Source organism: Ixodes scapularis, unplaced genomic scaffold (genome assembly GCF_016920785.2).
Source record: "Ixodes scapularis isolate PalLabHiFi unplaced genomic scaffold, ASM1692078v2 PGA_scaffold45__5_contigs__length_3442486, whole genome shotgun sequence".
In the NCBI taxonomy this organism is placed as follows: domain Eukaryota; kingdom Metazoa; phylum Arthropoda; class Arachnida; order Ixodida; family Ixodidae; genus Ixodes; species Ixodes scapularis.
The window spans coordinates 1,496,509-1,518,687 of NW_024609874.1; positions in this window are offsets into that span (position 1 = coordinate 1,496,509).

Here is a 22,179-nt window from a genome sequence, read left to right on the forward strand (position 1 = left end):
GAGTTTGTCTCCCCCCACACTTTGCCATCTTCTCTGCGGGGAAACTTCGTCATCTTGGCTGTAAATATTGGATTGAACCATATCACGCTAAAACCTGGAGAACAAGTCGGAACCACCCAGCCCTCCTGCCCTGAATTTCATGTGAATACAGTCGCGCTTGAAATCAACTCACAGGCAGATATACCCAGTCTTCCATGGGAAAAATTTAATGTTAATCCTGACCTTGACGCAGAACAGATGACAGCACTTCGACAGCTTCTTCAACGTCATCGTAGCTGCATCGCACTTCCTCCAAATGAACTCGGCTGCACGTCTTTAGTCGAGCATTCCATCGACACTGGGGACAGTCGACCTATTCACCAGTCACAGCGTAGGTTTGGTCCATCCGAACGGAGTGTTATTCAAACGCAAGTTAAGGGCATGATTGAACAAGGGGTGGTCGTTCCTTCATCAAGCCCATGGTCCTCTCCTGTGGTGCTCGTCCGAAAAAAAGATGGTGCAATCCGGTTTTGTGTTGACTATAGAAATATCAACAGCCTTACGAAACAGGATGTGTACCCCCTACCTCGCTTGGATGATGCCCTGGATCGACTACAGGGATCAGAATATTTCACCACCTTGGATCTCCTGTCAGGATACTGGCAGGTTGCGCTGGACCCCAAGGATGCAGAAAAATCTGCGTTTGTAACACCTGAAGGACTCTACCAGTTTACAAGAATGCCTTTTGGGCTGTGTAATGCACATGCAACATTTCAGAGATTAATGGACGGGGTGCTAGGCCACCTGAAGTGGACCATGGCACTCGTATATCTGGATGACGTAATTGTCTATGGAAGCACATTTGATGAACACCTCCAAAGACTCACATCAGTATTGGATGCGCTCTCCTCTGCCAATCTGCGCCTAAAACCGGAAAAGTGTTACTTTGGGTATAAAGAGGTAACCTACCTTGGACACGTTGTATCGAAAAGAGAGATTACACCAGATCCTGTCAAGCTTCACGCCTTCGCAGAGTATCCTGTTCCAACATCCTTAAAGGAAGTAAAAAGTTTCCAGGGATTCGCATCATATTTCCGCCGATTCATTTCTGACTATGCGCGCCGTGCGGCTCCAATGACCCGTCTGCTACGCAAGAATGTACCCTGGCGATGGACAGCAGAGGAACAAGCTTCCTTTGAAGACCTGAAGAGTGCCTTGTTGAGTGCTCCAATTCTCGCCCACTTTGACCCTGCTAAGGCGACCTATCTTCACACAGATGCCAGTGGAGAGGGACTCGGTGCTGTTTTGTTGCAACAAGATGACGACGACACGCAACGTGTTGTTTCATACGCAAGTCGCCGTCTGGCGGACGCAGAACAGAGGTATCATTCTTCAGAACTTGAGTGTCTTGCACTAGTCTGGTCAGTGCAACACTTCCGGCCATATCTCTACGGGCGACACTTCACTGTTGTGACCGATAACTCAGCCTTGACATGGCTCCAAAGCAAGAAAGATCTAACGGCCAAACTAGCTCGTTGGTCGATTTTTCTTCAAGAACATAACTTCACAATTGTTCATCGGAGTGGCAAAGAACATCAAGATGCAGACTTTCTATCTCGTCATCCGATGAAAGACACGCCGGATTCTCCTGACCACGATGCTTGCTTTTGTGCGTCCACATTTAATTTGAACGCAGGCCAGGAACAAGATTGTGAAATCCAGGACATCGTGTCTCGACTTCAAACGACTGACGTACCACCCACGACTAATCGCCTACGTAAAGCGTACCAGATTCGTGCGGGGTTACTTTGCCATCGCAGTTCCAGCACTAAACATTGGGTGCCAGTTGTCCCTTCTTCACTACGCGGAGCGGTACTGCATCTTTGTCACGACGACCCTACGGCGGGGCATCTAGGCCGTGACAAAACTTTCCAGAAGATATTAGAAAGGTACTGGTGGTCTGGGCTTCGAAAGGACGTGGCAAGCTACGTAGCCTCTTGCTCACAATGTCAGCAACGCAAGTCACCAAATACAAGCAAGCCATGTGAACTTCACCCCATATCACCACCTGAGGCTCCATTCGAGGTGTGGGGGATCGACCATCTCGGGCCTTTTCCACGTACATCAGACGGCAACCGATACATTCTAGTGGCGGTAGATCATCTTACCAAATGGGTAGAGTTATGCCCCGTGGAGTCCGAAGGAGTCGTGCGGTTCCTTGGAACCCAGCTTCTCCTGCTACACGGAGTGCCACGGTCATCCAGCGGATGTTAATGATATGGTCATCCAGCGGATGTTAAATCATCGCCGTCGCAGGTTGTACCGCCTGGATGGGGTTCCGTGATCCAAGGGCTGGCTGGGGGCTGGATTGTCCGGGACCTGCGGAAGAATTGCTGGCTCGCAGTAACGCTTGAGCTCAGATACGTGAATTGGCCCGTACTGCTGTGTACCATGCAGACGTGCTAGGCGGTAGCTCAACGGAGATACTTCTTCCGTTACACGAAAGGGTCCATCCCAACGGTTGGCGAGGGATGCGGCGAAGCCTTTCGACGCGTCGCTGAGGGGATGTGTCCGACGAAGTACCAGGTCTCCAACCTGAAAGTGGACGTTGCGGCGGCCCTTGTCGTACTGGGCGGCCTGTTGAAGACGAGCGACGTCGAGGTTCTCTCGTGCTTCACGAACGGCCGACGAGAGTCGGTGATGGACGTCCTGGGCGAACTGCGCGTATGGGCGTCCATTCTGCGCAACATCTGTGTACAAAAATGAATTTTCTATTGGGAAGGTTAGCTCCTTACCAAAGTTGAGACGAGCAGGGGTGAAACCAGTGGATCGGTTGACCGTGGTGCGCGTTGCAAATGCCATCTCGTCGAGCTTGGCATCCCAGTCCTTGTGACGGGCTGTGTGGGAAATCAACATCATTTTGAGGTTGCGGTTGATCCTCTCCGTGATGTTGGCTTGCGGATGATACGGCGAAGTCAGCTTGTGCCGTATCCCAAGCGCAGCGCAGGTGTCGACGAAAATCTTGCTTCGAAAGTAGGAAGCACCGTCCGTGATGAGCTCTGCAGGAAAGCCGAATCTGGTGAAAACGGACAGAAGGCAGTCCCAGATCCGCTGCGAAAGAAGTTTCCGTAATGGGAACAGTTCGACCCACTTGGTGAAGTGGTCAGTCACAACAAGTAGGTACTGATTTCCGCGAGGACTACGTGGAAACGGTCCCATGACATCACATGCAACAATCTGCCAAGGCGACTGGCTAACGACTGGCTGCATTAATCCTGGTGGTTGGCCTCCGCGAGGTTTCGCCTTTTGACACACTGGACAACTGCGAGCATACTTCAGTACATCCTGCCTGATTCCTGGCCAAGTCGCAACACGACATAACTTATCGTAAGTCTTACTGCCGCTGCTGTGACCCGCTAATACTGAATCATGGAAGTACCTGATGAATGCCTTGCGCAGCTTCCGAGGTATCACGATACGGTAAGGCGATCCATCGGTGTCGTCGTCTGCCTGGGGGATGTAGCGGAGAAGAAGTCCGTCCTCGCTCAGCAGGTACGAGTCGTACTCGTCGTCGCTTCCGGTGCCGCTTGCTCTTCGTGCCGCAAGCCTCTCGCACACGCGTCGACAAAGTCCATCTTCCTGCTGGGCTTTGCGGAGGTCTGCTCTTCTCACCAACGTCCCCCATCGTGACTCCGAAGTGCGGGCCACGATGACGGTTAATCCCACCAACTTTGGTTCCGTCTCAGTGGGAGGGACCTGCAAAGGAGCCCGTGACAGTGCGTCTGCCACAATATTAGTTGCTCCTTTCTTATAGGCGATAGTGTAGTCGTACGCTTGCAGTGTCAGAGCCCATCGTGCAAGACGTCCGGCTGGATTCTGCAAATTCTTCAGCCAGGAGAGCGCTTGGTGATCCGTCTGTATCTGAAAGGAAGCGCCATCGAGATACATGTTAAACTTCTTGAGGGCGAAGATAATGGCGAGACATTCCTTTTCCGTCACGGAATAGTTTCGCTCGGCCGCTGTCAGCGTGCGGCTAGCGAAGCCGACTGGGCGAAGAACGTTGTCGTGTTCCTGAAGGAGGACTGCGCCCAGGCCGAAGTTGCTGGCATCTGTTTGGACGACAAATTGTCGGTTGAGATCCGGCAACTTCAAAGAGGCGACGTCGGTAATTGCTTTCGAGAGCTGAAGGAAAGCGACGCGCTGATCCTCCCCCCACCGCCATTTTTCGCCTTTGCGCAAGAGCGAGGTCAGGGGGTTAGCAATCTCGGCGCAGCGAGGGATGAACTGGCGATAAAATCCAATTAATCCAAGAAACCGCTGCAAACTCTTGACGTCGTGTGGCTGCGGATATTTTGTTATTGTACGCAGCTTGTCCTCGTTGGGGCGAAGAACTCCATTGTCCACTACAAAGCCAAGGAGGTTAATTTGTGGTGAAGCGAGCTGCGCCTTGTCAGGGTGAATCGTCAGGCCGGCGTTGCGCAGGCGCTCGAGGACGATCCCAAGATGCTTCAGGTGTTCCTCGAAAGTCTGGGAAAAAATAGCGACGTCATCCATGTACGCCATGGCGAAGTTATATTTTGTGTCGCCGAGAACGATATCCATTAAGCGCTGGAAGCTAGCGGGTGAATTGGAAAGGCCAAAGGGGAGGCGAGTAAATTCAAACAATCCTCGGTGGCAAGTGAACGCAGTCTTTGGTACGTCCTCTGGATGAATCTCAATCTGCAAAAAACCTCGACTGCAGTCCAGAGTGGTGAACACTTTCGCGTTGCCAATCGCGTACATAACCGAGTCGATGGAAGGAAACGGGTACGAATCTCTCACCGTCACTGCGTTGACGCGGCGATAATCCACGCAAAGTCGTACCGAGCCGTCTTTCTTCGGAGCCAAGACGACGGGAGAGGCCCACGGACTCTGGGACTCTCGCACTGCTCCGGTATCCAGCATCTCCTGTAGTGCTGCGTCTAGTAGGGCTCGCTTGTGGACGCTGAGGGGCCTAGGGTTGCACCGCAATGGTCGGGCGTCACCAGTCTCGATGCGGTGCAGCAACACGTCGGTCTTGCCCGGGGTTTCTGTAAACATCGATGCGAAGGGCTGCAGGATGCTCTCGAGTTGCTGCTTTTGCGAGCTGGTTGCTGGGCACGCGTTGAGGGAGTCTCGGATGCCGTCAGGAAGAACTGCAGCTGGCCGCGCTGTGTAGTGGGCCGGAAGGGTTGCGCCGGTGACGCAGTCTTCACGTTTGGTGAAGGGGGTCACGTGTGGCTGGTCGCCGAGCCGATATCCGCCGGCAGCGTAGTCGAGGGAAAATTTTTCGCCTGCAATGAAATCTCGGCCCAAGATAATCGGTACGGAGAGAGCTGGCAGATAAAGAAAACGCTGACGCCGCGTTTTTCCGTCGAAGGAAATCCGCAGCCTTACTGCGCCTACTGCTTTTGTTGGCGCGCCTGACGCTAACTGCAAAAGCGTGCTCGAACAACGGAGCTTAACCTTCCTCGATTTGCAGAGTTCGAGAACTACGTCGCCGATAAGCGAAACTCCCGCGCCGGTATCAAGAAGCGCGGCAAAAGGCACGCCGAGTAAAGAAACTGTCATGCGTGGCTCGATACTATGGTGTGTAAGTCGAACTCGACATACAGAAGGAAGGAGTGCTGGCGACTCACATTTCCCGGGGCTGGTAGCGGGCCTTGGCGGCGAGATATCCGGGTTCAGCGCCGCGGGCCTCGTTGGTTTCCCTGGTTAGGCAGCTCTCGCTGCTCACGGGACCGCCGTTGTGGGCACTGGCTGCGGAAGTGGCCACGCTGTCCGCAGTTGTAGTAAGAGTCATTCTGCCGCTGGGTTCCCACGTTGCCCCGTTCACTCCCCCGTCGCCGGCTGCCTCTCGGCTCCGCCGGATCATTCCCACGATGCCAGCCGCCTCTCGGCTGCCGCTGGGGCCTTGCGGCCATCTGGAGATCTTGCAGGGGTTCGTGCAGCCGGCTTTCGCCGTCACGGAACTGCAGCCGGCCCCTTTCGGGGTTTCGCGGCACCCGCGGCGGGCTTCCACCCATGTGCGGGCCCTGGGGGAACCAGTCCCAGGCGCCTGGGGCTTCCCTCGGTCGGGAATTTAAGCTGTCGCTAACCCCGCCCGATGCGTAGGCATCGGGGTTCTCGTCGGAGGCGAAGGCCCCGTCCCTTTCAGGCGGGCGCCGAGTCGGAGGGGCACGGACGTGGACGCTGCGTTGCTGTGCGGGAGGAACCCATGCGCAGGAGGGTTCGAGGGCGTCTTCCGCTGGAGGCGGCGGCTTGTACTCGTCGCTGGCCAGGAGCAACTCCTGGACGCCGCGCGCCGCGCGTACGAGGTCGTCCACGTCGGTAAAGGTGCGTCCATGCAGATACACGTGGAAACGGGGGTGGCATTGGCGGATGATGCGTGCGACCCTCTCCGACTCAGGAGCAGCTTTCGCGGCTCTGTTGTACAGCTCTTGCATAGCCCGGATATACTCAACGAGGCTTTCTTCTGGGTGCTGAGTGCGACGCTCGAGCTCACGCTGGACCTTGACCGCGTACCCTGCTGGCAGGAATTCTTCGCGGAAGGCGGAGGTGAAGGCTGCGAGGGAAGGAAAAACGGGTTGCTGCACTTACCAACGTCTCGCGCTCGCCTGTAGGGCCATGGGGAGGATCCTCTCGAGGACGTGGCGCTCCGAGGAGCCGGACGCCCGGGCGTAGACGTCCAGCTCTCCAAGGAAGTCGGCGACAGACTTCCGGTCGTCGAAACCCGTGTAGACGGGAATCGTGAGTCGTGGATGAAGCTCAGGCTCACGCGGTTGCTGGCCGCCGGTCCCGCCCGTGCCGGCTGCCAGGCGCTCTGTCACCAGCGTGAGGGTGGCGGACATCTGCTGCATCAGCGCCAGGACGTCCGCGGTGGACGGGCTGAGCTCCACGTCGCTTTCGCTGGAGTCGCCATCCGCGGGCTTGTCCGGGGGCTGCTTCTTAGGTGGCATGTTCAAGGAAAAAGAAAAAGAAACACGGCAAGAGAAAAAAAAAGGACGCGAACGCGAAAAGGGGAAGAAAAAAAACGTAGAGTAGAAGAATTCAAAACAAAAACCGCTCCGTCAGCGACGTGCGAACCGCGAACACTGTACTCGCCGGGCACAAAGAAGATAAGAAAATACAGGGAAAAGAAGAGACACTCGCGCGACAAATACAAAATAGGAAAACAGTACGAACCGTGTGGCCCGGACGATCCCCCGACGACGGACGAAGGAATCCCCGTTGGGCGCCAGGTGTGGCGTTCGACTTCCGTCGTCCGCCGCGGGAGATCGACCAGACGGCTCGTCCTTTTTACAAACTGAGGTTTATTACCATCGGCCAGTACACTTGACGGCTGGGCGAACCGAACACTCCTCCTGCTTGCTGCCGCACGCGCTTATATCTTGTCCGCTGAGCCGAGGAGCCGCCCCCCAGGGCGGTGGCGCGTCGTTGGCCGGATGGGCGCGGGGTGGCGGGCCGAGCGCCCACAGTGTCTTGCACTAGTCTGGTCAGTGCAACACTTCCGGCCATATCTCTACGGGCGACACTTCACTGTTGTGACCGATAACTCAGCCTTGACATGGCTCCAAAGCAAGAAAGATCTAACGGCCAAACTAGCTCGTTGGTCGATTTTACTTCAAGAACATAACTTCACAATTGTTCATCGGAGTGGCAAAGAACATCAAGATGCAGACTTTCTATCTCGTCATCCGATGAAGGACATGCCGGATTCTCCTGACCACGATGCTTGCTTTTGTGCGTCTACATTTAATTTGAACGCAGGCCAGGAACAAGATTGTGAAATCCAGGACATCGTGTCTCGACTTCAAACGACTGACGTACCACCCACGACTAATCGCCTACGTAAAGCGTACCAGATTCGTGCGGGGTTACTTTGCCATCGCAGTTCCAGCACTAAACATTGGGTGCCAGTTGTCCCTTCTTCACTACGCGGAGCGGTACTGCATCTTTGTCACGACGACCCTACGGCGGGGCATCTAGGCCGTGACAAAACTTTCCAGAAGATATTAGAAAGGTACTGGTGGTCTGGGCTTCGAAAGGACGTGGCAAGCTACGTAGCCTCTTGCTCACAATGTCAGCAACGCAAGTCACCAAATACAAGCAAGCCATGTGAACTTCACCCCATATCACCACCTGAGGCTCCATTCGAGGTGTGGGGGATCGACCATCTCGGGCCTTTTCCACGTACATCAGACGGCAACCGATACATTCTAGTGGCGGTAGATCATCTTACCAAATGGGTAGAGTTATGCCCCGTGGCCAGTACCTCAACCGAAGGAGTCGTGCGGTTCCTTAGAACCCAGCTTCTCCTGCTACACGGAGTGCCACGGATGATCATAACTGATCGAGGTACTGCTTTTACCTCTGCCATGTTTTCAGAAGAGCTAGCCTCTCAAGGCATAACTCAGGCTAAAGCAGCTCCCTACCGACCGCAGACGAACGGTTTGGTTGAGCGAGCTAACAGAACAATTGCTGGAATTCTTTATTCGTACGTAAATCTCAAACACACTGATTGGAACACTTTTGTTCCTTTTGCCGCGTTCGCGATGAATACCGTAAAGCAGTCAAGCACCACTTATACACCTTTTCAACTTGTTCATGGTAGAACGGCGGTGCTTCCTCAAGAATGCTCATCATCTGTAATGTGGCGGAATAGGGGAGACGATTTTGCTGACAATAACTTTCAGCACCGCCTAGATGACGCACGAAAACGAGCAAGAATGGCTATATTACATTCCCAACAGCGTGCGGCACCTCGATGCAGCGCTCCTGGCTCAACGCTATGTCTATCTCCGGGTGACTTGGTCCTGGTTCGGAGGGAATAGCGAAAGAAAGGTCGAGCACAGAAGCTTCTGCCTAGGTAGAGGGGTCCCTGTGAAGTCACTAAGAAAATTGGACCACTAACCTATGAAGTTCGAGATTGGGGAACTTCACGGAAGACCAAGACATTTTCAGCGCATGTGCATCACCTGAAAATGTACAGGTCCCGTCAAAGTAAAACGGAGCGCCGGAGCGGCGACCGAGCTGCATCGCCGCGCTATCTAGCAGCGCCGGCTGCAACTGATAGGTGCCGTCTGCGCATGCGCGCGTGCCGTTCGCGGTGTCCTCCGTCTTTCTTGTTTGATCCTCGCATTATCGGCGTCTCGAGCTGCCAAACGCTGTTCCGATAAACACCGCTAGGTATTCGGCTCTGGCTAATGCGGTGAGATAACACTGAAGGCAAGTAGGAGAGAAGGGCGAGTGTTGTCGATGAGCACCGCTCCTTGTGCTATCAGGCGTCGATTTTAGGAAGAGCTTTGCGCCGTTCAAACCACCGATAACGTGTGGGTGGGAAGAAGAAAACGGAGGCCCCAGCGGAGGGCATTTTCGCATGCGCAGATGAGGCCTATCAGTTCCAGCCGGCGCTGCTAGATAGCGTGGCGATGCAGTTCGGTCGCCGATCCGGCGCTCCGTTTTACTTTGACGGGACCTGTACATCCCACGCACAAGTGCGCCTCCTTCTTCTCCGGGTCAGTGAATTGTGGGAACCAAAGGGCCGATGAATTGCTTTTTGTGCTGTGATAACTTTTACGGGGGAGGGGGAGAGTGTTAGAGGCCGACGAAGACGAGGACGGGGAGTAGAATGGTGCCCTAGAGAACGTTAAGTGGCATTCCGTCAGCCGGAACTGAAGTTGACTCCAGTGAGCCTGTAACAATATATATATAGAAGAAGAAAAGAACCCTTAGTGAAAACAGCAACAAAGGACGATTTAATCATTCGACGTTTCGGCCGGAGTCCGGCCTTCGTCAGGAAGACCGGACTCCTGACGAAGGCCGGACTCCGGCCGAAACGTCGAATGATTAAATCGTCCGTTGTTGCTGTTTTCACTAAGGGTTCTTTTTTCTTCTATTGGCGACGTGAGCGATCAAAAGAGTCGCTGTGGTCGGTCTTCCAGGATTGGCCGAATGCTGAGTATGACGTCGGCAAAGGTTTTCTCATTGACAGAAATATGAGGAATGTAAGAACTCTAATTTTGACGGTGTTGGCAGTGCTGCTTCGAGGGCGCAATGATTTCAAGCTTCCACCATGCTCATTGCAAACACCATCGAACTTTCTGTCCGCAAGGTAATGACGTCACGAAAGGGAACCATAGGAGGGCGCTACCGAAACATGTCGCCGTTAATACCCACGCCTTCGCGCCCCCGCCACCATGCCCGTTGTATATATATATATATATATATATATAGATATGTGTGTGTGTGTGTGTGCGTGCGTGCGTGCGTGTGTGTGTGTGTGTGTGTGTGTGTCTTTGTGTGTTGATACACCTATCGTAACATAGGCTACCCAGGCGCCAAGATACTCACCCTTCTACCCGTTCACATAAATTTATATATTCAAAAAGACGTATTACGGCATTTTACCATGCAGTCGACATGTCATTGACGCATTAGGACCCCTTCTTCCTAATGAAGTACGCCTCTCGCAGTTCGGGTGCTCTTTGATTCTTCCTTCTACCTAAAATCTTGTTTTTTGGTTCTTGGCCATTGATAAAAAACGAAATAAATTAGCCAACAGGTGGACATGTTTTCCTCAGGCTCCTAGGGTCAGAGCAGGTACCAGTGAAAATTAAAAATGAATCAACCAATAAGATTCATGATATTTATTTTAAGGAGTAAACCCCTTGTAATATATGTCTTTTAGACAGCTGTACTCAATATAATATAGGTTTTTTTGCTAAATTTTACTTTCCTGCTCGTCATCTTTCCTCTAAAATATTTATATAATATCTGCTTTGCCCGTCTTTGTTGTGAATCAAGTTTATTACGATCTGTTTTCGCTCTCAAGAAGGGCTAATACAAACAGATGTTTATCTTAGCAGAAAAAGAAACTTTTAATCAAACTTATGTAATCGGTTTCGTTGTGATGTTTATTTTACACGGCACCAATTTAAACATTTATAATCGTTTATAAACGGGACAAATAAAGACGCAATTAAAACGCATTTTTGAACACATTCATAATAAGGAAGGTTTGTATAACCAGTTTTTAACGCATGTGTTTGTGTTTATGATGCATATAGAACCCAGTCCCAGAAGACGAATATGGCATCATAATCCTGCCATCTGGAGGATTCATTATATTAGAGGACATTCCTGTGGATGCCGGCGCTCCTGTCAAAATTAAGGACCTCTCAGTTAATGGCCGATCTATAATTACGCGCAAATACCTACTAGTGCCATTGAGGTGGACTAGCGGGGGAGCATACGGTACCCACCATAGAGGTACGTGTGCTTCAACATTTCTTCTTGTTTATGTAGATTACTTTCAGGGCAAGCATCGTAGAACTTGGGAATGATATCATTATTTTGACCTTGTACTTCAAAGCGAGATAACGGTTTGATGAAAATATATTGAACATTAATTCAGTATTCCTAGCCCATGTTTTGAGAAAAAAATGTTAAAATAAAAATATGTCTTAACAGAATAGTTTTGTTTACGAATGTGCTTTACTTAGCGTAATAATAGTGAATTTTGCTTTAAGATGGAACGACCATGCTCGGTCAACATTACTAATTTACATAGAAGAAATTAGTATGTACACTAAAAATAAATCAAATTTTTTGGGGGAAAATAAAATTAATTTTAAGGATCAAAATTCACACAATCGCTGTTGGTAAGATTCGTGTTTCGCGACTTGCGCGGAGTCGATATTTTGAATAGTTAGCTTGCACAAAGTTTTGTCGCTAGAGCCTAATATATTTTATGTAAAGACTGGACATACCGTAAAATGATTTAACATTTGTATTGTTTACAAAGAATTGTTTTTGTAATAAAAAATACAAAACACATAATGCATTATGCAAAATGTTTGCATACGGAACTATGTATCCCCGCAACAAAACTATTTGAGAAACTTGAGATTATTCAGGATTATTCGGACAAGGGTACCTGTTCACTGTTTGTAAAAGCTTTCATACAAATTTAAGACACGTATCTTTTTTTTTTCAAAAATTAACTCAAACGCAGGCAGATGACTTATTCTGAAATATTTTTAATCATCTTTTTAGAAAAGGCCATCTTTATTTTATTGTTCAATTTTAAAAAAAATTGTGAGACCTCTATTGTTCCTTATCTTGATAGACATATGCGATACTTTTTTTTGTATTTGCAGTTTACGGTGGGTTTAATACGACCAAGTTAGCAGAACTGTCATTATTAGACTAAAGAAAGAAAATATGTTGCCGATTTCAAGGAAGGGCAAGAAAACGGCTGAAAAATATAAGCCTGTGAGCAGAGTCTACCCTCGGAAGATTTTGTTGAAATCAACTGTTCATAACCAAAAGTTCTTTTCTTTTTTTGAGTAGGCAATACAAGCACTTTTTTCGGGGACAATGAAGGGACTGTACCATATCGTTAATTTTCGCAACCTCTTCTGTACTTACAAAAGTCGGTATGGAAACGAACTTGAAATGCTCCGCTTACACTCGTCTCTTTATTGAGCCAGATGTGCGGCTTTGATAAATTCACTCGCAAGGTGAGCAACAGTATTGCCGGTGAAAGGAGTTCCTGTGAATTGGAAGGCGCAACTATTTTAAAAGGTTATTGTTCTGGTTTATTTTAAAAAAGTTTGAATACGTTTCCCGGTACCGAAACAAAACAATATATATTTCGTAAGAATTAAAAGTGTCAACCGGACATGATTGTCCGAACTTATCCGCAAACGCCATTGTGGCACAATTTGTTTCTTTCTGTCAACTTAATTTTAGTTAAAGTATAACCGAGTTTTTGACATAATTTTTTTTTGTAAATGTTTATCCTCGTGACGAACAGCTTACCACCAAACACAGAAGTTATTCACATAAACTATGCATTTCAAAGTTTTTTGTAAATGATATGACATCTCTAGAATTTAGAAGAAATGCAACAAGCGCGTTTCACTGATCTATACAGCGAACACAATAGAATAATAGAAGCGTGGAGAGTATCAATAGGCTTGAATATACAAATTTTGATTTGTTCTACAAAAATGTGCTATAGCTTCTGGAATTGTAAGATATTTGGAAGTCTTTATCTTATAGTAATTACGAAGTGCTTGATAATCTATGCAAAATGAGAATGCCGCAATATCTATGCTGCCAAGTTATTTTCAACAAAGAGAGGTCGTTTACTTGGAGTGTACGTAATGGTGATTATACTGAAATCCCTGAAATATAGACATGAGAGAACAGGAATACAGTCTTCACCAGAGAGTTGGCAACGGCAGCGACAACTGAAAAGAATAAACACACCAGGCGAGGTACACAGAGCAGCACAGAAACATCATAAGCACAGGACAAAAAATACCGCATTCTTTACAAAAATATTATAAACCACTGGTTTGTAAAATGATATGGTTCTATTTTCGTTGCTTAGATTCATTGAAAAATATTGAGGTCAGGTGAAGTAAAATATGCTAAAGTTGAAGCCTGGGTGAGCTGGTATGACATAATTAAAATGTCGTTTTCTGCGCTGTTTTAACCTTTTAAATATGTCAGTTGTTTTTTGCGCTGTTTCAGCCTTTAAGTATGTTATACCAACAAGCCCAGGCTTCAACTTCAGAACAGCGCTCTGTCTGTGTCCTCCCTTACCCTGTCCGACGTTTTTTGCGCTGTGTTAACCTTTGAAGTAAAAGAGCTGAAATAACGAGTACAATCATGTGCTGATTTCAACAAATTTTAACACACTAGTATAACAATGAGGTAATATATTTATACATTTGTGTTACTTGTTTATAAGGTCGTTCAGTCTTGTTCAATATATGCCTGGTCAATCTGCATTTTGTGAATTGGTTCTGAAGATAATTCTTTCAGTTTTTTTTTATTTGTCCTTAGGATGATATAACGGATTTTTTAGCGTCCACCAGGTTATCCTAACAAAATAGGTGATATCATAAACATGAGTTACGTAGGTTGATATCAATCATATTGTTGTGCGGAATTTTAAATGCTTGCTATTTTACGTTATAGGACATATTATATGAGGATACTGAAAAGTATTTAGGATATTTCGTACACTATTTACTCAAAATGCACTCTAAGTTTCTAGGGCTTTACGTAGTGACGCTATTGGACCCAATAACGCGTTTTTAAATTGCATAGCGTTAATGGGGTTTCAGCCAGTGTTGCCAACTTAAACATCAAATATCCGCAAAATGCATTCTGAGACGCGCTAAAAACGGCTGAGGTTAGAAAGCACGGCAAGAAAATTTGTAATTAAATTTGCTCTTTTCTTAATTTAGACGCACATTAAAACCAAAACAACATAAGGAAATGGTATTCTTTCTCAGACTCTCCCTTCATACGCAGGACAATGTGCGCTTGCTCATCTTGCTTTTACCAATAGTCCCAGGCATTTTGCCATGACTAACAAAACTGGCATCCTCCATTTTGAAGTTTCGTGCAACAATCGATGAAGCTCAAAGTTTCGATAAAACTTTTCACACATTGCGGAAACGTGTTTACAGTGGTAAACTTGACTTGTCTGGCGTGGCTTTGAGCCTTGTTTTAACAAGTCTAGAAGTTTAAGAGCATGAAAGCTCCATAGTAACCCTGAGACGTAGGAAAATAAAAAAAAACGAACTCTCTAACACAGCTTGAAATTTATTTAACAACCATCGTCTTGAATGCATGTCACGGAGCTCCATCAAAATTCAAAAGACCTCCTCGCCCACTTCACAGTGTACCCTCGGCCTCAGCCTATACCGACCAAACGCACACAAAAGCAAACACGCCCGAAACACAAAGGGACACCAGCTCGAAAAGGGAATGCAAGAACTTCCGCACTTGCCAAGGTCAGACTGAACCCAACAACACTTACGAACTCTTTTGTTCCCTATCAAGAGACAAACAAGGTTTTTCGAAAAAAGAAACCACAAAAAAAAAAACACACCCAAAAAAGAGAAGAATCCAAACCGCGACACAACTGACTCATCACTGAACAAAAAAAAAAAAAAAATAAACCTAGAAACGTTTTCGTTCTTTTATCAAGGGATAATACAGGTTCACTGATACAGCTCCCGGAGCTTAAAATACGCAAAGTTTCCCTTAACACTCGCCTATGGCTATCCTTCTCTCTATTTAAGACTCCAGGGCCCTCCAACTCTGGTACACAGTTGTTGCACTCTACTACATGTTTAGCAATTTTAGAATTCGGTGCATTATTTTTAACCGCCCTTCTTTGCTATACGATCGTTGTTCGACTTCGTTAATATGTCCGTTTTTCTTTTATTTTCCCACGTCTCAGGGTTTACTATGAATATTGTCACGAATGACAAATGATGAGGCGAAGAATAACTAAAGAAACTAAATGTTTAATGAGGCGAACTTGTGCCCAAATAACAGAACAGAAAAAGGATAGCGTCGCAGGCGTTGATGGAGACGAAACAGCAGCATCGAACGCTAAGGCGAGACTGACTCGACAAGGTCGCGGGCGGCCTCTTATCTAGAGTGAGTCACTATCTCGAAGATCCGGCGGGGAAGGTTCAAGCGTAGCGCGCTCGGGGCGAGAATGAACACGCACTTTCTAGAACAACAAAAGCAGGGATAAACGATAGAAGTTATGTTCGCAGAAAGAATAAACGAGAACCATCTGCAAGTCCGCGCGGCATTATCCCCCCCTTTAAAAGCGCATCGTCCCAATGCAGCACAAACTGAAAACAAAGCAAACAGAAATAACGGTAAACTAAACAGTCATTTCGAACACATAAGGTCAACAGTCCTATCGAGCGTAGTACGGCTTCATGCGCACCACGTGGACGACTTTGATCGTGGAGGGCGGCGTGATGAAGTCCGTGTTCCATCGGGTATCACCTCGTAGTTCAGATCCCCGAGTCGACGAAGCACTTTGTAGGGTCCAAAGTTGCGCTTCAGTAGTTTCTCACTGAGACCACGGCGGCGATCGGTGTCCACACCCACACCCGGTCTCCGGGTTGAAAGTGGACGTCCCGGCGACGAAGGTTATACCGGCGTGCGTCGACTCGCTATTGCTCTTGAATCTTGATTCTTGCCAGTTGGCGAGCTTCCTCCGCGCGTTGAGAGATCAGTTGAGCGTCGTCGTTGCCATCATCGGTTGGCACGTGAGGCAGCATGGCTTCCAGCATCGTGGTAACTGTCCGGCCGTGTACCAGTTGGAACGGCGTCATTCCTGTGGTTTCTTGTACCGCTGTGTTGTACCCAAATGTAACGTACGGCAACACCTCGTCCCACGTCTTGTGCTCCACGTCGACGTTCATGGAGACCATGTCGGCGATGGTCTTGTTCAGCCGCTCTGTTAGCCCGTTGGTCTGCGGGTGATAAGCGGTGGTCCGTCGATGGCTGGTGTGACTGAGCCGAAGTACCTCCTGAGTCAGCTGTGCCAGGAAAGATGACCCTCGATCTGTGATCAGCACTTGAGGTGTGCCGTGTCGAAGGAGAATGGACTCAACGAAAAACTTGGCGACTTCCACCGCTGTTCCCAATGGAAGGGCTTTCGTCTCGGCGTATCTTGTAAGATAATCGGTCGCGACAATAATCCACCGGTTTCCTTGCGTCGATGTTGGAAACGGCCCAAGCAAATCCATTCCGACCTGCTGGAAGGGCGTAGTCGGGGTATATATCGAATGCAGGAGTCCTGCTGGCTTTGTCGAAGGCTTTTTACGTCGTTGGCACTCATGGCACGACCGTGTGTAAAGATGGACGGTTTTCGGGAGTCTTGGCCAGTAGTACTTGCCACGAATCCGGGCGAGTGTCCTGCTGTAGCCAAGGTGTCCAGCCGTCGGGTCGTCGTGACATGCTTGAAAGATTTCTTCTCGCAGGCTGGCCGGAACAACCAGCAGCCAGGCAGGGTTACTCGTTCCGAAGTTCTTCTTGAAGAGTACGCCTCGCCGCAGAATGAAGCTTGACAAGTCTCGGGCCAGGACTCGCGGAACTAAACTTCCTTGACCTTCGAGGTGTTCGATCACGGCGCGAAGTTCCGGGTCGTCTCGTTGAAGTGCTCCCATGTCGGCATCTGTCACTGCGCCGAGGAAACGGGCATCATCGTCGTCGTCAGTGTTTTCGGGAGGAGATTCGACTGGGGCCCTAGACAAACAGTCGGCGTCGTTAGGCTTGCGGCCAGACTTATGCACAATGGTCGCGTCGAATTCTTGCAGTCGCAGACTCCAGCGAGCGATACGTCCTGACGGGTCCTTGAGGTTGGCGAGCCAACAGAGAGCGTGGTGGTCCGTGACAACGCGAAACGGGATCTCGTACAGGTACGGGCGGAACTTGGTTAACACCCAGATGACTGCGAGACATTCCTTGTCGGTCGTCGAGTAATTTTTCTCTGCCTTGGACAGTGCCCGGCTTGCGTAAGCGATCACCCTCTCCGCTCCGTCTTGTCTTTGGACGAGTACCGCGCCGAGCCCGGCGTTGCTGGCGTCCGCGTGAACTTCCATTTCCGCTGATGGATCGAAGTGTCCGAGGATGGGGGGCGACTGGAGTCTTTCCTTCAGTTCGTTGAACGCTTGTTCTTGCTCCTCCCCCCAATGGAAGTTCACGTCGCCCTTGGTCAGATGCGTGAGCGGTGCCGAAATCTTGGCAAAATCGCGAACGAAACGTCTGTAGTAAGCCCACAGTCCAAGAAATCATCTTACGGCTTTCTTGTCTGATGGCTTCGGAAATTCGGCAACAGCGGACGTCTTGGAAGGATCAGGGCTTACACCCTGAGCACTCACAACATGGCCCAGGAATTTGAGCTCGCCGTAAGCGAACCGATATTTTGACGGCTTTAGTGTCGGTCCAGCGTTCTGGATAGCCTGTAGCACGGCTCGCAAACGTCTCAGGTGCTCGTCGAAGTCGCTTGCGAATACCACGACGTCGTCGAGATAGACGAGGCAGGTTTGCCATTTCAAGCCGGAAAGAACGGTGTCCATTACGCGCTGGAACGTCGCCGGTGCTGTGCACAGTCCGAACGGCATCACTTTAAATTCGTACAGTCCGTCCGGCGTGACGAAGGCAGTCTTCTCACGATCCCGTTCGTCGACCTCGATCTGCCAGTACCCACTCTTCAGGTCATCGCCGAAAAGTATCGGGCATGGCGCAGCCGGTCCAGAGTGTCGTCGATGCGTGGCAGCGGGTAGACGTCCTTTTTCGTTACGGCGTTTAGTCGGCGATAGTCCACGCAGAACCGAAGAGTCCCGTCTTTCTTTTTCACCAGGACTACCGGTGAAGCCCACGGACTACTTGTGGGCTGGACAATGTCGTCATCGAGCCTTTCTTGGACCTGCTTCTTGATGACTTCTCTTTCTTTGACAGAGACACGGTACGGCGACCGATGGACAGGAAGAGCGTTGTCTTCAGTGACAATTCGGTGTTTCGCAACGGTCGTTTGGCGCACCTTTGACGACGTGGAGAAGCACTCATTGAACTCGGCGAGAAGGTCACTGAGTTGTCGTTGTTGTGGGGTAGGCAGGGTTGGGTCGATGTCAAACTGCGAGACGGCGTTGTCTTGGGTGGCCACAAAGAGAGGTCTTCTGATATTCCGGCGATTGCGGCTTATTCCGGGAGTTCCTCGGCGTGACCCATGGCGGTGCCTTTCGTAAGGTGCTGGGCCTCCTGTCGGAAGTTCATTACGAGTGCGGCAGTGTGTCCGTCTTGGATCTCCGCGACGCCTCTTGCGATGCCGATCCCTCTTCCTAGAAGCAACTGGAGGCTTCCTTCGAGCAAAACGTCGGCGCAGAAAGACTCATCGACCACGACGGGTACGAAAACACTTGACCGCGGCGGTAGGTTCACGTGGTTTGCGAGGACTCGTACCAAGGATGACGTCGCTTTGGGGTCCTCCTGTGGTGGAGCAGGTTTTCGAAGCGTCAGCCGGTTTGCTCCGAGGTCGATGACGGGGCCATACTCGCAGAGAAAGTCCATTCCGAGGATTACGTCCCTCGAAGAGTATTGCAGAACGACGAACTTTACAGGGCACGTCTCATCGTGGATCTCCCGACCGGTGTGATGAGGTGCCCTCCGGCGGTTCGTATTTGAGGTCCATCCCACGGCGTCGTGACTTTTCGAAGGCGGCGGGAGAGCCTCCCACTCAAGACTGAGTAGTCTGCTTTGGTGTCCACGAGCGCTGATGCGTCGTGGCCGTCGATGACGACGTTTAGGTTATGGGACACCGTTGCAGGGGCGTCGTTTCGATCTCTGGTAGCGTTCGAGTGGGGGCCCTCCTACGTTCGTGGAGGATCTTGACGTCGGTCGTCTTCGGCAACTCCACCTCCAGGCGTTGCCGCGCCTAGTTTCCCCGGCGAGGTGCGAGGGGTGACAGGCTTTCACGTCGGGGTCGGTGCATCGGCGAAGCTGGACGTCGTGGCGACGGCGATCGGAACTCTCGGCGGGACGCAGGCTCGGGGGACTGAGGTCGTCGCAGGTACTCGTCGATCTCCCGAAGTCGTTCACCATTACGGGGGCGCGGGTCGTTCGGGTGGAACCTGCGCAGCCCAAGTCGTCGGTATGGGCATCGGCGGTAGGTAGGGTCTGCTTCCCCGCAATGGAAGCACAGAAGGCGTCGGTCGGGCGTTCGCCACACGTCGGTTTTCCGGGGTGCGCGAGGCTCCGGGCGGGCGTACTGCACCAGGTCGTCATGGCGTCTGTCGTCTTGCGGCGCAGGAAACTGACGTCGGGGCGGCGCGTCATAGGTGCGAGGAGGAGGCGGTGGCTGTCGGGCCACTGCGGCGTAAGTCAACGTGGGCTCCTCGGTGGCTGCCACGACGACGGGAGGCTCAGGTTGGATGGCTCTCTAAACTTCTTCCCGCACGACCTCGGCGATATAGAGCGAGGCAGGCCGAGCGGCAGCGGGCAGCAGCTTTTTCAATTCCTTCTGGACGACTTCACGGATAATGTCACGGATGCCGGGGAGGGTGGTGCCCAGGTCGGATCCAGATGTCGCCCGAGTAGTTACGCCAGGGTGTCGTTGGTAGTGTCTGGCGCGTGCTAGCAGGGCGCGTTCCATATTTGTCGCCTCCGTGACGGACTCGTCGACCTTTGTCGGGGGATTGCGGATGAGACCGTCGAATATCTCGCTTTTGACACCCCTCATCAGGTGGTGCAGCTCCTTCTCGTCGGTAGCCTGAGGATCGGCGCGGACGCTCAGGCGGAGAACATTTTCGACGAAGCTGGTGACGCTCTCATTTAGGTTTTGGGTTCTTGTTCGCAGGAGATCTTCGGCCCTCTCACGTCGGTGTTGACAGGCAAACGTCTTCTTCGGTTCTTCCTTGCACAGCTCCCACGACGTCAAAGAAGCCTCGTGGTTTTCCAGCCAGTGCCTCGCAGTTCGTTCCATCGAAAAGTAAACGTTCGGCAAGCAGTGCTCAGCTGACCACCTGTTATGGCGGGCCACATGTTCATAATGTTTCAGCCAGTCCTCGATGTCCTCGTGGGCATCTCCTTGAAAAGGCGTCGGAGTTTTGGGTGCGACGGGCAGGTATACGACGGCAGAAGCGGCTGGGGTCTGCGCCAGGTTGGCAATCGTCGTCTTCTTCGGCTTGGGCTTGTCCAGCAGCAAACCGTACTCAGGATCCTCTCCCTTGGTGCGGCGGCTGGTCCGAGTTTCAGGTTCCGCGTAGAGTGGTCTTCCCACCGGGCTAGAAATCGGACTGGTACTGCGGGCTTTTGGAGGGGAACGCTGCACGGACTTGCGGTACCCCGCACCTCCACCAAAATGTCACGAATGACAAATGATGAGGTGAAGAATAACTAAAGAAACTAAATGTTTAATAAGGCGAACTTGTGCCCAAATAACAGAACAGAAAAAGGATATCGTCGCAGGCGTCGATGGCGGCGAAACAGCAGGATCGAACGCTAAGGCGAGACTGACTCGACAGGGTCGCGGGCGGCCTCTTATCTAGAGTGAGTCACTATCTCGAAGATTCGGCGTGGAAGGTTCGAGCGTAGCGCGCTCGGGGCGAGAATGAACACGCACTTTCTGGAACAACAAAAGCAGGGATAAACGATAGAAGTTATGTTCGCAGAAAGAATAAACGAGAACCTTCTGCAAGTCTGCGCGCGGCAATATCATTCATCATTTCGCCTGCGTTTTTTACCTGACATCATAAACTCTCTTTTTTAATTTCTGCATACTCTGCCAGGCGTAACTAATCTGGTGCACCTTGAAAGCGCATTCAGGCGTTCACTTGCGGGTCAGTTCGCAACACGTTTCAGTGTTTTCCAGCATAATACCTGAGTGACGTTGCTAGCGGCTTTATTTATTCTACCACAATTAAGTGTGCAATAATCAAAGCTGACCTCCACTATCACTTTCCAACTAACCTCACCAAGTAAATTAGCATCTTGGGATGAATAAACATAAAGTAATACATTAAAGACCGCCATAAAGAACACTAACATTACCTATACCCCATCCTGCTTTAAATTTCACCCACCTGAAAACGGCAATTTTTGATGGCCAGAAAATATTTAAAAAACACGCACATACACACACTAGACTAGCAACAAGGCTTTAATTAACGCTTCAGTTTCCGTGTTTGGTTATTGCTTGACTGCTGTTTGTACTTAAGGTTATTTGTTTCGATATTGTTATACACTATCAGTAGTCTGCTTGAATTATTGCAGTTTTTGGTGTCGTACCCTTAAGCAGGATCTGATCATTTAGATGAACATAATTATGTATGCCACCACTGATTACACCGAATTTATTCCAGCGTCCTTCGTCGAAATGAGAATTAGTGATAGCGAAGAGAAGCTCATAAAAAACTTTACGCAGACAACTTTGATCACGTGGAACGAAGTCGTGACTGGATCGTTGATTCCCCTCGACCCGAGGAAGTAAGACCTTGATTATTTACTTTAGTAGAAGTAACATTCCGTCGCTTGCATTGTCGAGAAACAGATATGTAACTGTTTTTGGGGTTGAAAAACTTGGTCGCCATATCATGCACAACTCGTTACAATTTAAATAGGGAGTACCTAAAGGAACTTTACGCCCCGAATGATACTGTGCTAGAACCAAAACGACAAGGCAGCGCTGTTAAACTTGTTGCTATTAACCTATCTGTGGCAGTGTTTGCTGATGGTTCTGGTTATTAAGTGTCCAAGTTTTTTCTAATAAATATCCGTTCGACAAGGGCAAAGGTTTCCACATTTTTAAATAAAATTTACAGCTTCTTGACAAGCACTTTGGAGTGC